Source organism: Balaenoptera ricei, chromosome 8 (genome assembly GCF_028023285.1).
Source record: "Balaenoptera ricei isolate mBalRic1 chromosome 8, mBalRic1.hap2, whole genome shotgun sequence".
NCBI classification, from domain to species: domain Eukaryota; kingdom Metazoa; phylum Chordata; class Mammalia; order Artiodactyla; family Balaenopteridae; genus Balaenoptera; species Balaenoptera ricei.
This window is the reverse complement of record NC_082646.1, coordinates 45,940,984-45,955,878: the sequence shown is the minus strand read 5'-3', so window position 1 is coordinate 45,955,878 and position 14,895 is coordinate 45,940,984. Positions and strand designations below refer to the sequence as shown.

At 37.6% G+C, this 14,895-nt stretch overlaps 1 long non-coding RNA gene across 2 annotated transcripts in view; it reads left to right on the top strand.

Annotated features, from left to right (window-relative positions):
- The first annotated feature begins 228 nt into the window (after positions 1-228).
- LOC132370498 (uncharacterized) overlaps positions 229-14,895 on the top strand; it is a 132,431-nt gene continuing 117,764 nt past the window's right edge. For both annotated transcript variants that reach the window (XR_009504591.1, XR_009504592.1), the window contains exon 1: positions 229-411. This is a non-coding gene — a long non-coding RNA (uncharacterized LOC132370498). The remainder of the gene's footprint in view (positions 412-14,895) is intronic.

Sequence of the window (14,895 nt, the reverse complement as noted above, 5' to 3'; positions counted from 1 at the left end):
CTTTCTCTTTTTATTAGTTTCTCTCCTGATAAAACCAATGTGGTAGAATATTAACATGTGGAGAGTGTGAGTGAAGTATGTATGAAACTTTATATTGCTATTTAAAAAATTCTTTAAGTCTAAGATTGTTTCAAAATAAAAAGTTAAAAAAGTATTTCATACCTCTTGTAGCAGAATCTGTCATCCCACCCTATATTGATTCATTCGCTTCTATACTCTGAAGGTTGCATATTGGTAACATCTGCAGTTCCTTGACTGAGGACCATTGTCTGGACGCAGGAGCCTTACGGTCCAACTGGAAGGAAAACCAGAAGTGCCAGAAAGTTAATAGCACTGGAAAAAGCCCTCAACTGATGATGGATTAGAATATATGATAGTTAACTACCCCAGAGTGTTTGACTCTTAGTTGAGGTAAGTGGGAGGTGCATCCTAAATTTTCTCTCAGAGTTCACTTGTGGAATTAAGTTCTAGTTGCCCATACTAGTAACTTGCTTAAATAATGTATCCTCTATTGGCTTCCTTCCCTGTCTCCGTTCCCTACTCCTCAGCCAAGTTCCTGGGATTTCCTCACAAATCAATTTTCTTTGCACTTGAATCTTTGTTTTGGGGTCCGTTTCTGGGGGAATCAAAGAAGGACAATTAAGAACAGACCCTCTATATATAATGCTAGAATTTGGGTCATATATTAGCCCAATGACTACAAGTACTCATTGCTAGTGGTGAGTGGAATAAGAATAATTTCTGTATACTGTAGGATCATAATTACTAAGACACTTATCTTTAGTAAGTTAAGATGGCATATAGGTGACAGGGAACACTTTGGCTTAAGCAATGTCTGCAGCATTTGACAGATATGGAGCAATAGTAATTATAAGGATTGTGGAGTTAGTGGGTGGTTGTTAACTGACAGTGAAACACTGAAGGAGTAAAATGATTAGCTTTCCTCCCTACTGATGTTTAGGACAATCAGCAATCAACTCAGGATACAGTGTAAATATCAGAAGGTCTTTATGGCAGCATTTAGAGAGAGCATCATGTCCTGCAAATGGAGAGCAGACTGTACTGAAAAGAATGCTCAAAGTCTGATTTGGAGAGTAGTGAGAATACACAGGCTGATTCACTGTCTTGACAAGACTGTGAGAGGCAGTCTAGATAAGTTTGGGGATATTTGGATAGATGTTCCTGACAATCATTAGTCCCTAGATTCTATTGAACATTCTGAGATCTTATGAGAGAATATCAGCCCCTTGGTAGAGGAAAGCTGCTTTTTCCTGACTAGAGAATATGGAAACTCCTCATCTGATTTATTATGTATGGCTGGAGAATCCACCATGTGACTGACTGTATTTTCAGATGATATTCTTCTCACTACAGTGATAAGAAATCCTCTTATCACTAGTCAGGAAGTAGAGGTATTGTTGCAATGCTTTATGGTGTGTATACTCTGTAGATCAGTGTTATTAGTAGGAAATACTGTTACAGAGTCAATGACAGCAGCACTTGGAGTAGCAGAATTAAATTGTGGGAGGCAAAATAAATATAATTACTACAATTTGCAGCAAGGCCAGAATGTCGATCATGGGGCTGGACTCACCAGGGCTCTGTGCCAATGGTTAAAAAATGATGACATTCCTGTGGGTGAGATAGATGTGGGAATCAATAAAGATATTGATTGAAATATATAACCAAAAAGGTTAAAGGTAGGTAGGACACTGATGCTGGCTACCATAATGGAAAATTATGATCCTTTGCTTTATTTCCAAACTTAAGGTGTTTTTCAGACCCAGAACTTATGGTTGAAAGTGAAAGTGGGTCCCCTTGAAGAAGGGCCCATCAATGATATAGCAAATATTTATAGTTCCTCCAATTATTTACAATTCTCCCCCAACCCTTCCCCCAAAGTAAACAATGACTATTTAACAGAGTTCTTTATCCCGAAGAAAAGATAATACCCAGGTCCTTTGAAGGCTATTGGATACAAGGGTTAAGGTGACATGGATACCTGAAAACCCACACATTGTCATGGTCCTTCTGTTAGATGGAGTTAATAGATCTCTATATCTACTCTGTGATCATTTTATTGGTCCCTCAGTGTACATTTGTGATTGTTATAAAATCAGTTATATTAATCACTCATTTTGATTCCCTGACCTGTGGAATAAGAACCGTAATAATTGGAAAACAAGTGGAAGCCCCAAAACTGTACCCTCTCCCACTCCCAAATTAAGGCAATAAGCCAGAAGCAATGCTGTATCATAGGTAAAATGACCGATATTACTTTCATCCTCAAATACATTAAATTCAGGAGCGGTAGTCCACATCGTATCTTGTTTAATTTGCCAGTCTTGATCCTACAAAAAAAATTAAGATGGATAATGGTAGATGGTGGTTGATTACTCTATACTTAACCAAATGGTAGCTTTAATCACAGTGCTAGATATTGTATCTCTACTCGAACAGATCAGAATAGCGTACAGTAGTTAGTTTGTGGCTATCTATCTGCCAAATGGCTTATTTATAATTCCTATCAAGAAATAGAATTAGAAACAGCTCACATTCAGCTGGCAAGAATTGCAGGATACCAATTATCATATTGTCCCAGAGCTATGTTAACTCTTCAGCTCTGTATCACAACATGATCTGAAAGGACCTTGAATCACATTAAATTTAAAAAAATTAGTGAGCAGGAAATTGCAATTGATCTGAATACTGTGATAAATACTTGTGTGCTGAAGGGTGTAGAATAAACACTATAAAGACTCGGGGCCTGACACCTTAGTAAAATTTCGGGGTGTTCATTTGTCTGAGTCATGTCTACATATGCTCTGCAAAGTAAGTAACAATAACCGCAAATTGCACATTCTATCAGAGTCTTATCGACCTCTTTTGATTTTGGAGACAGTACATAACACACTGCTCTGTTCCACTTAGATTACACAGAAGGATGCCGATTTTGAGTGGGCCCCAAAAGGCTCTGCAATTGGTTTTGGTTGTGGTACAAGCGGTCTTATCACATGTCTTGGACAGTCCCATTATGGTAGCGTTCTTCAAGCTCTAATAGGAGGAGGGTAAGAAGCAATAGTTTGATTGTTGCAGACATGGTCTGTGGCCATCCCATATTTTCTGAGCACTCATTTCTATATTCTAATGGTGCTGTGTACTATGGTCACTTGCAAAAGCTTACCTAATGTTTCCTTTTATGGAATGGAATGGTGGTTGCATTCAAGAGCTAGCTTGACTGATGCACAAGGATGGCTAGAACCGTCCTTTTCCTCTTCCTCTTCCATTAATTGGGATAACCTTGGAGCATATTTTATACCATTTCTCAGTAAGATTATCCCCAGTTGTCCACAGTTGTAACCTTTGGTTACACCCCTTATTGGCTTATTTCCTTACCTAACTCACTTTCAGTTTCCTGCTGGTGTTTTCTGGGATCTCTCCTTCCAAATAAACTCTTCCAATTTGAATCCTTGTCTCAAGTTCTGCTTCTGTATGAACTCAAGCTAAGACTCAGGAAAAATCAATAAAAGATAGAAAAGATCTCTATACAGAAAACTGTATAATGTTCTTTGTATACTAAGACTTATACAAATGAAGGGGGATACCAATTTATGGATTGGAAGACTCAATATTGTAAATATATAAATTCTCCTTAAATTTTTTATAAGTTATATGCAAAATCAAAACCCAACAGAAAGATTTTTAAAAATAGAATTTGCAAAGTGATTCTCAAATTTATATGGAAATTCAAAGATAGAATAACCAAGACACTGCTGAAGAAGATTGACGTGATAGAACTCACTCTACTATAAGACTTTTAGACTGTATGGTATTGGCATAAACATAGACAAATTGACTGATAGAATGGAAATGGAGAGCTACAAACAGGCCCATTTATATAATTTATGACAAAGGTGGCACTGTAGAGCAATAATAAAATAATATTTTTCAATTGACCCCTGCCTCACAGAATAATTAAAACTATATATATATATATATATATACATATATATATATATATATATATAATATAATAATTCTAAGGGGAGTTTATATCTAACTGTAAAAGACAAAGCAAAGCTCCTAGATGATGATATAGGAGAAAAACTTTAGGACATAAACTTAACATTATCAAAAAAAAAAGGGAGAGTAGGGGCAAGATGGCGGAAGAGTAAGACGCGGAGATCACCTTCCTTCCCACAGATACAGTAGAAATACATCTACACGTGGAACTGCTCCTACAGAACACCCACTGAACGCTGGCAGAAGACGTCAGACCTCCCAAAAGGCAAGAAAATCCCCACGTACTTGGGTAGGGCAAAAGAAAAAAGAAATAACAGAGACAAAAGAATTATGACGGGACCTGCGCCAGTGGGAGGGAGCCGTGAAGGAGGAAAGGTTTCCAGGCACTAGGAAGCCCCTTTGTGGGCAGAGACTGCGGGTGGCAGAGGGGGGAAGCTTCGGAGCCACGGAGGAGAGCGCAGCCACAGGGGTGCGGAGGGCAAAGCGGAGAGACTCCCGCACAGAGGCTCGGCGCCAACCAGCACTCACCAGCCCGAGAGGCTTGTCTGCTCACCCGCCGGGGCGGGCAGGGGCTGGGAGCTGAGGCTCGGGCTTTGGTGCTAGCCGGGAGGGAGTCCGGGAAAAAGTCTGCAGCTGCCGAAGAGGCAAGAGACTTTTTCTTGCCTCTTTGTTTTGCGGCGCGCAAGGAGAGGGGATTCAGAGCGCCGCCTAGACGAACTCCAGAGGCGGGCGCGAGCCGCGGCTAACAGCGCGGACCCCAGAGACGGGCGTGAGCCGCGGCATCAGCGCGGACACCAGAGACTGGTAGGAAACGCTAAGGCTGCTGCTGCCGCCACCAAGAAGCCTGTGTGCGAGCACAGGTCACTCTCCACACTGCCCCTCCCGAGAGCCGGTGCAGCTCTCCACTGCCAGGCTCCCGTGATCTGGGGACAACTTCCCCGGGAGAACACACGGCGCGCCTCAGGCTGCTGCAATGTCACGACGCCTCTGACGCCGCAGGCTCGCCCCGCCTCCTCCGTACCACTCCCTCCCCCGGCCTGAGTGAGCCAGAGCCCCCAAAGCAGCTGCTCCTTTAACCCCGTTCTGTCTGGGCGGGGAACGGACGCCCTCAGGCGACGTACATGCAGAGGCGGGTCCAAATCCAAAGCTGAACGCTGGGAGCTGTACGAACAAAGAAGAGAAAGGGAAATCTCCCCCAGCAGCCTCAGAAGCAGCGGATTAAAGCTCCACAAACAACTTGATGTGCCTGCATCTGTTGAATACCTGAATAGACAACGAATCATCCCAAATTCAAAAGGTGGACTTTAGGAGCAGGATATATTAATTTCCCCTATTCCTTTTTTTGTGAGTGTATATGTGTATGCTTCTGGGTGAGATTTTATCTGTATAGCTTTGCTTTCACCATCAGTCCTAGGGTTACGTCCGTCCATTTTTTTTTTTTTTTACTTAAAAAAATTTTTTTTTCCTAATATGTTTTCTTAATAATTTTTTCCGTATTTTCTATTTTTAGAAATTAAAAAAAATTTTAATAAGTTTTTTCATATTTTTTATTTTAAAAAATTAAAATTTTTTTTTCTTAATAAATTTTTTTCTTAAAAATTTTTTTCTTATTTTTTACTATAAAAAATTAATAAATCTATTTTTAAAAATTAAAAAAAAATTTTTTTCTGAATACATTTACTCTTAATAATTTTTTTTCTTATTTTTTATTATAATAGCTTTATTTTATTTTATTTTATCCTCTTTTTTTCTTTCTATTTTTTTCTCCCTTATATTCTGAGCTGTGTGGATGAAAGGCTCTTGGTGCTCCAGCCAGGCATCAGGGCTGTGCCTCTGAGGTGGGAGAGCCAACTTCAGGACACTGGTCCACAAGAGACCTACCAGCTCCACGTAATACCAAACGGCAAAAATCTCTCAGAGATCTCCATCTCAACATCAAGACCCAGCTTCACTCAACGACCAGCAAGCTACAGGGCTGGACACCCTATGCCAAACAACTAGCAAGACAGGAACACAGCCCCATCCATTAGCAGGGAGGCTACCTAAAATCATAAGGCCACAGACACCCCAAAACACACCACCAGACGTGGACGTGCCCACCAGAAAGACAAGATTCAACCTCATCCACCAGAACACAGGCAATAGTCCCCTCCACCAGGAAGCCTACACAACCCACTGAACCAACCTTAGCCACTGGGGACAGATACCAAAAACAATGGGAACTACGAACCTGCAGCCTGTGAAAAGGAGACCCCAAACACAGTAAGATAAGCAAAATGAGACGACAGAAAAACACATAGCAGATGAAGGAGCAGGGTCAAAACACACCAGACCTAACAAATGAAGAGGAAATAGGTAGTCTACCTGAAAAAGAATTCAGAATAATGATAGTAAGGATGATCCAAAATCTTGGAAATAGAATAGACAAAATGCAAGAAACATTTAACAAGGACGTAGAAGAACTAAAGAGGAACCAAGCAACGATGAAAAACACAATAAATGAAATTAAAAATACTCTAGATGGGATCAATAGCAGAATAACTGAGGCAGAAGAAAGGATAAGTGATCTGGAAGATAAAATGGTGGAAATAACTACTGCAGAGCAGGATAAAGAAAAAAGAATGAAAAGAACTGAGGACAGTCTCAGAGACCTCTGGGACAACATTAAACGCACCAACATTCGAATTATAGGGGTCCCAGAAGAAGAAGAGAAAAAGAAAGGGACTGAGAAAATATTTGAAGAGATTATAGTTGAAAACTTCCCTAATATGGGAAAGGAAATAGTTAATCAAGTCCAGGAAGCACAGAGAGTCCCATACAGGATAAACCCAAGGAGAAACACGCCAAGACACATATTAATCAAACTGTCAAAAATTAAATATAAAGAAAACATATTAAAAGCAGCAAGGGAAAAACAACAAATAACACACAAGGGAATCCCCATAAGGTTAACAGCTGATCTTTCAGCAGAAACTCTGCAAGCCAGAAGAGAGTGGCAGGATATACTTAAAGTGATGAAGGAGAAAAACCTACAACCAAGGTTACTCTACCCAGCAAGGATCTCATTCAGATTTGATGGAGAAATTAAAACCTTTACAGACAAGCAAAAGCTGAGAGAGTTCAGCACCACCAAACCAGCTTTACAACAAATGCCAAAGGAACTTCTCTAGGCAAGAAACACAAGAGAAGGAAAACACCTACAATAACAAACCCAAAACATTTAAGAAAATGGGAATAGGAACATACATATCGATAATTACCTTGAATGTAAATGGATTAAATGCTCCCACCAAAAGACACAGACTGGCTGAATGGATACAAAAACAAGACCCATATATATGCTGTCTACAAGAGAGCAACTTCAGACCTAGGGACACATAAAGACTGAAAGTGAGGGGATGGAAAAAGATATTCCATGCAAATGGAAATCAAAAGAAAGCTGGAGTAGCAATTCTCATATCAGACAAAATAGACTTTAAAATAAAGACTATTACAAGAGACAAAGAAGGACACTATATAATGATCAAGGGATCGATCCAAGAAGAAGGTATAACAATTGTAAATATTTATGCACCCAACATAGGAGCACCTCAATACATAAGGCAAATACTAACAGCCATAAAAGGGGAAATTGACAGCAACACAATCATAGTAGGGGACTTTAACACCCCACTTTCACCAATGGACAGATCATCCAAAATGAAAATAAATAAGGAAACACAAGCTTTAAATGATACATTAAACAAGATGGACTTAATTGATATTTATAGGACATTCCACCCAAAAACAACAGAATACACCTTTTTCTCAAGTGCTCATGGAACATTCTCCAGGATAGATCATATCTTGGGTCACAAATCAAGCCTTGGTAAATTTAAGCAAATTGAAATCGTATCAAGTATCTTTTCCGACCACAACGCTATGAGACTAGATATCAATTACAGGAAAAGATGTGTAAAAAATACAAACACATGGAGGCTACACAATACACTACTTAATAACGAAGTGATCACTGAAGAAATCAAAGGGGAAATCAAAAAATACCTAGAAACAAATGACAATGGAGATACGACGACCCAAAACCTATGGGACGCAGCAAAAGCAGTGCTAAGAGGGAAGTTTATAGCAATACAAGCCTACCTCAAGAAACAGGAAACATCTCGAATAAACAACCTAACCTTGCACCTAAAGCAATTAGAGAAAGAAGAACAAAAAAACCCTAAAGCTAGCAGAAGGAAAGAAATCATAAAGATCAGGTCAGAAATAAATGAAAAAGAAATGAAGGAAACAATAGCAAAAATCAATAAAACTAAAAGCTGGTTCTTTGAGAAGATAAACAAAATTGATAAAGTAATCATAAGTAATATTTCATTATAAATATGTGCCACATCTTCCTTATCCATTCATCTGTTGATAGACACTTAGGTTGCTTCCATGTCCTGGCTATTGTAAATAGTGCTGCAATGAACATTGTGGTACATGACTCTTTTTGAATTATGGTATTCTCAGGGTATATGCCCAGTAGTGGGATTACTGGTTCATATGGTAGTTCTATTTTTAGTTTTTTTAAGGAACCTCCATACTGTTCTCCATATTGGCTGTATCAAGTTACAATCCCACAACAGTGCAAGAGGGTTCCCTTTTCTCCACACCCTCTCCAGCATTTATTGTTTGTAGATTTTTTAATGATGGCCATTCTGACCATCAGGTGATACCTGATGTGAGGTGATACCTCATTGTAGTTTTGATTTGCATTTCTCTAATAATTAGTGATGTTGAGCATCCTTTCATGTGTTTGTTGGCAATCTGTATATCTTCTTTGGAGAAATGTCTATTTAGATCTTCTGCCCATTTTTGGATTGGGTTGTTTGTTTTTTTGATAGTGAGCTGCATGAGCTGCTTGTATATTTTGGAGATTAATTCTTTGTCAGTTGAAGAAGCAACTTACTTTTGTATATAGATTTTGTATCCTGCAATATTAGTGAAATCACTGATCAGTTCTAACAGCTTTTTGTTGGAGCCTTTAGAGTTTTTTCTAAATAATATCATGCCATCTGCAAATGGAGACAGTTTTAATTCTTCCTTTCCAATTTGGATGCTGTTTATTTCTTTTTCTTGCGTAACTGCCCTGGCTAGGACTTCCAGTACTATGTTGAATATAAAAGTGGTGAGAGTGAGCATCCTTGTCTTTTTCCTGATCTTAGAGATAAAGCTCCCAGTATTTCACCATTGAGCATGATGTTAGCTGTGGTTTTGTCATAGACTGTCTTTATTATGTTGAGATATGTTCCCTCTATACCCAGTTTGTTGATAGTTGTTATCGGGAAAGGATGTTAAATTTGGTCAAATGCTTTTTCTGCATCTATTAAGATGATTATATAATTTTTATCCTTCACTTTTTTAATGTGGTGTATCCCAGTTTTTCATTTGTGAATGTTGAATCATCCTTGCATCCCCGGAATAAATCCCACTTAATTGTGGTGTATGATCCTTTCAGTGTACTGTTGAATTTGATTTGCTAATACTTTTTTGAGGATTTTGCATCTATGTTCATCAGGGATATTGGTCTATAATTTTCTTTTCTTGTAGTATTTCTGTCTGGCTCTCTTTCCATTCCTTTTATTCCTTGAATTTATTTGTTGATTCTAGGATGTAAAGCTCCCTGTGGTAAGTAAGCTGTAAAAGTGAAGGAATTTTTATGTGTTTTGCTCACTCTTGGGTCCCCATTTTAGAAGACAACTGGAACATAGTAAACACAATAAATATTTGTTGAACAGAACTGAGATATAAGCCTGAATATTGTTTATGTGGGAATATATATTGTTCACATGTTAACACTCACTGCAAAAGCAAAATATATATATATATATATACACACATATATGTGTATATATACAGTTGACCCTTGATCAGAATGACATGGGTCCACTTATATGTGGATTTTTTTCAAAAAGTAAAAACAGTACCACGTGATCTATGGTTGGTTGAATCTGAGAATTTGGAACCACTGAGGGCTGACTATGGGACTTCACCATACATGGATTCTGGTATCCATGGTGGATCTTGGAACCGATCTCCCACAGATACCAAGGGAGGAATATGTGTATTTGTGTGTGTGTATAAAATTTTGTAATCCTACCCATATTAATATGACTATACAACCCAAAGTATCCAGTAATTCCAATGTTTGCTTGTTGTCTGTTGGCTTCCAAGCAGTTTAGTATTTGTCATTATGAAAGTATCCCAGTCTACGGAAAATTGTGGTTCCTTCTTTATATCTTTATATCTTTAGTTACGGAAAGTCTTTTCTGCTAGGCTTCCAGTCATTCTCATAGATAGTTGCTCTGTAAATAGTTGTAATTTTGGTGTGCCTGTGGGAGGTGAGCTCAGGGTTTTCTTACTCTGCTTGGTCACATCCCCCATATCTTCTAGAGTTACATAATAAAATACTTTTAATGAAATAACTTGAAGGCTAGAATTTGCATCAATAAAATATGAGAGATAAAAGATGATGGGAGTAGAGGTGAAACAAAATGGGCGTGAAGTGATAATTGGTGAAGCTGGATAAAGTGACAGATTTGTTATGTATCAGTTTTTCTCATATAACTTTGTATTTTATTCTTATGTCCCTATTTTTTAAACAATTGTAAACAGTTTAGCTGCTTAAATAATTACTTAGAGTAAAATTCAAGAATATGTTAGTCAACTACTGAATATTCAAACTTGTGTGTCTGGAGCATGCTAAAACTTTATATTTCTGTTATAGTTTTTCCCCAGGTATGTACTGACAAGCTTTTTGTTTTCTTAGAACTTTCTAAATATATTTCTCAGCAAGGAGTCTAGTGAGGGGACAGATTTCAACAAGTTCCTATGCATTATTGAATTATTTTCTCACTTGGCCAATTGAGAAATTGCTTTTCGACAACATGAGGATTTGTACTCCTACCTTTGTGATACAAATTGTTCTGATTTATGGTCTAGTTCTACATGACTCCTAGATGGTAGGGATGATATAAGTAGGCTATTCTGGGCACCTGAGGTATCTTTTTTTTTCCCCAACTAGAAAATTTTGAATTTGCCAAAAGTTTTTAATAAAACCAAAGAATTAATTTCAGGACTAAAAGGTCTAGGAGTTCAACATGTCTTATCTTTTCTCCTAAAAAAGCAGCAATTTATGAATTTGTCCCAAGCAAGATGGAGTTAATGCAAGGTCATTGGTTCAGGAACCCAAGAACGAGCAATTATGCATATTGCCCTAAAAGGCAATGGAAATAAATATCTGGACAGACTACACCACTGGACTGCAACTCTAATGAAGAAGAAAATTGGGGGCGGGGGAGGATGTAAGTGTCAGGAAGCAAAACAGAAAGTGTAGAAACCAGTTGGAAGCAACATTTCCTGTTTGAAATGAGAACGGGAAAGAAATGGTTTCATTGACATCGTCTACCTTCTCATTCAAAGTGTGAATTACGGACACAGAAAACAATCTTATGGTTACCAAAGGGGAAAAAGTGTGTTGGGAGGGATGAATTAGGAGTTTGGGATTAATAGATACACACTAGTATATAAAAAATATATAAACAACAAGGACCGACTATACAGCACAGGGAACTATACTCAATATTTTGTAATAACCTATAATGGAAAAGAATCTGAAAAAAGAATATATATGTATATATGTATATATATGTATTTGTGTGTGTATATATATATATATATAACTGAATCACTTTGCTGTGCACCTGAAACTAACACAACATTGTAGATCAACTATACTTCAATATAAAAAATTTGTTTAAGGTGTGAATTATTTTCTTTCTGTTTATGAATAAGCAGAAGTGGGACAAAGCAATAAAAATTTTGACTTTTATAATAATAAGAAGAAAAACATTTATTGAGTGCTGATTTCAGAGCCTAGAATTGTGTGACAAATTTGTCATACATATACTACTATAATTCTCATTCCTCAGGATGTAAATACTATGATTATCTCCACTTTATAAATGAGAAGACTAAGGCAGAGAGAGGTAAAGCAAACGTCTGAAGGTTACTGAGTAAAAGAACCCAGATTTGAACTTGGGCAATGTCAGTCTGACTCCAGAGCCAGGACATGTATAATATGCTCTATTAAATAACTGGATAATTATACAAAAATGCCCCCAAAGCAGTAACACCACAATACATATCTTTAACTAAAGAAGTTTAGATTCAATCAATATGTATGGAAAACATTCCATGGGTCAAGTTCTACACTGGTAAATTTTCATATATTTTTGTTTTACTTAATCCCCATAAAATATTTTATTAGTAAGTGGTAGCAGCTAATAATAATAGGGCTTGATTTTGTATTCTTATTCTGAGTCTGTGATATCTCCATGCTACCTTCCTCTAAGAAACTACCAAATTATTTATATTGTTCTTTCTTTTAACTTGTTTAAATTGTTTTATTGTGTTAAAATATGTATAATATAATTTAGCTTTAGTGACACTTAGTACATTTACAATGTTGCACAACTATCACCACTATTTAGTTCCAGAATATTTTTTCATCACTCCAGTAGGAAGCCTTATACATATTAAGCATTTCTGTTCATCACATTCTACCTCCAAGCCCTCACAAGCACTACTCTGTTTTCTGTCTCTATGGATCTGCTATTTGTTAATATTTATATAAATGGAATCCCAAACATGTGGCCTTTTGTGTCTGGTTTCTTTCACTTAGCCTAATGTTTTGAAGGTTCATTCATGCTGTAGTATGTATCAGTACTTCATTCCTTTTTATGGCTGAATGATATTCCATTATCTGAACATCCCATGTTTGGCATATCCATTAATCAGTTGATGGACATTTGGGTCATTTCCTTGACTTCTTGATTTGGCTAAAGTGCTGCTATGAACATTCATGTGCAAGTTTTTGTTTGAACATCTGTTTTCAGTTCTTTTAAGTACATACTCAGAAGTGGAATTGCTGGAACACATGGTAATTCTTTGTTTAATTTAAATAGGTATGGCCAAACTGTTTCCTGCAGTGGCTGCATCATTTTACATTCCCACCAGCAGTGTAGAAGGGTTCTAGTTTTTTCCATATTCTCACAAACACTTGCTGTTTTCCATTTTTTTGTAGTTATCCTACTGGGTGTGAAGTACTATCTTAGTATGGTTTAGATTTGCATTTGCTTAATGGCTAAGGATGTTGGGCATCTTTTCATGGGCTTGTTGGCTATTTATATATCTTTGGAGAAAATATTTAATATTAGGCCTATTTCTGCCTTATAATGCATTAAATTGTGAGTTTAATCAATTTATATTTATAGTAATTACTAGCAAGGAAGGATTTATTTCTGCCATTTTTCTGTTTTCTTTCTTTATGTTATATCTTTTTTGTTCCTTAATTCTTTCATTAATGCTTTTTGTTTTTTCTAATTGACTATTTCTAGTGTATCATTTTGATTTAATTCCCATTTTCCTTTAACTATCTATTTATTTTTTGTTTTCATTCTTTTATCTTTCTGCTCCTCAGCCTAGATAGTTTCAATTGGCCTATCTTCAAGTTTGTTGATTCTTTCTTTTGTCTGCTCAGATCTACCGTTGGACTCTTGTAATGAGATTTTCATTTCAGTTTTATACTTCTCAGCTCTAGCATATCTATTTGTTTTTGTTTTTTTTAAAAATAAATTTATTTATTTATTTTTGGCTGTGTTGGGTCTTTGTTTCTGTGTGAGGGCTTTCTCTAGTTGCGGCGAGCGGGGGCCAGTCTTCATCGCGGTGCGCGGGCCTCTCACTATCGCGGCCTCTCTTGTTGTGGAGCACAGGCTCCAGACGCGCAGGCTCAGTAGTTGTGGCTCACAGGCCCAGTTGCTCCGCGGCTTGTGGGATCTTCCCAGACCAGGGCTCAAACCCGTGTCCCCTGCATTGGCAGGCGGATTCTCAACCACTGCACCACCAGGGAAGCCCTATTTGGTTTTTTTTGAATAATTTTTATGTCATTATTGATATTCTCTATTAATTATATAGATTAGTATATTCTGTAATAGTTTTCCCGTTTTCCTTTGATTTTGTGTCCATGGTTTCCTTTAGCTCTTTGCGCATAAGACATTTGTAAGTCCAATATCTGTGCTTCCTCAAGAATGGTTTCTGAAATTTCTTTGATTCTTATTAATGAGCCCTGTTTTCCTTGTCTCATAATTGTTTTGGTTAAAAACTGGAGAATTTGAATATTATAATGAGATAACTCTAGAATATCAGATCCTCCTTCCTCTACCCACTCCCACCAGGTTTTGCACTGTTGCTTTTTTGTTGTCTGCAGTCACCCATTTTTTTCAGTGGTTTTTCCAAACTATTTTGCAAAGACAGTATTTCTTGTCATTGTGATGTCACTGAGTCTCCATTCCATTGGCTTAGCAGTCAGCCAATGACCTAACAGAGATCTCCTTAAACTCCTGAAGCCTAAAACAACAAAATAAGGCAAAAAATACTCTCTTGTTCTATGTAGATTGGTTCTGAGCTAGAGCACTCCTTCAATGCTTAGCCAAGATGCTTATAACTCTGCCTTAGCCATTTTCTTCTGTTTATTCAGTGCTCAAAGGTCAGTCAGAAGTTAACTGTAGGATCTCTTGAGGTCTTTTATGGTCATATATCCATCCCTGATCATGATGTGGCCCTCTTATTCCCTAGCAGATACAAAAGCCATTTAAAACCCTCATTCTCCCACGTATATTCTTCCTCAGCCTCATTTTCCCCAGGTTTTGAGGTCTGTCTTAGAGCATCTTGCCCCATCTGCTCTGCCTTGCCACAGGTGGCTGTAATAATATATGTTTTTAAATACTTTTGAAAAACACTTACCAAGAGGTCACTCCAGCCCTGAGAGAGTTC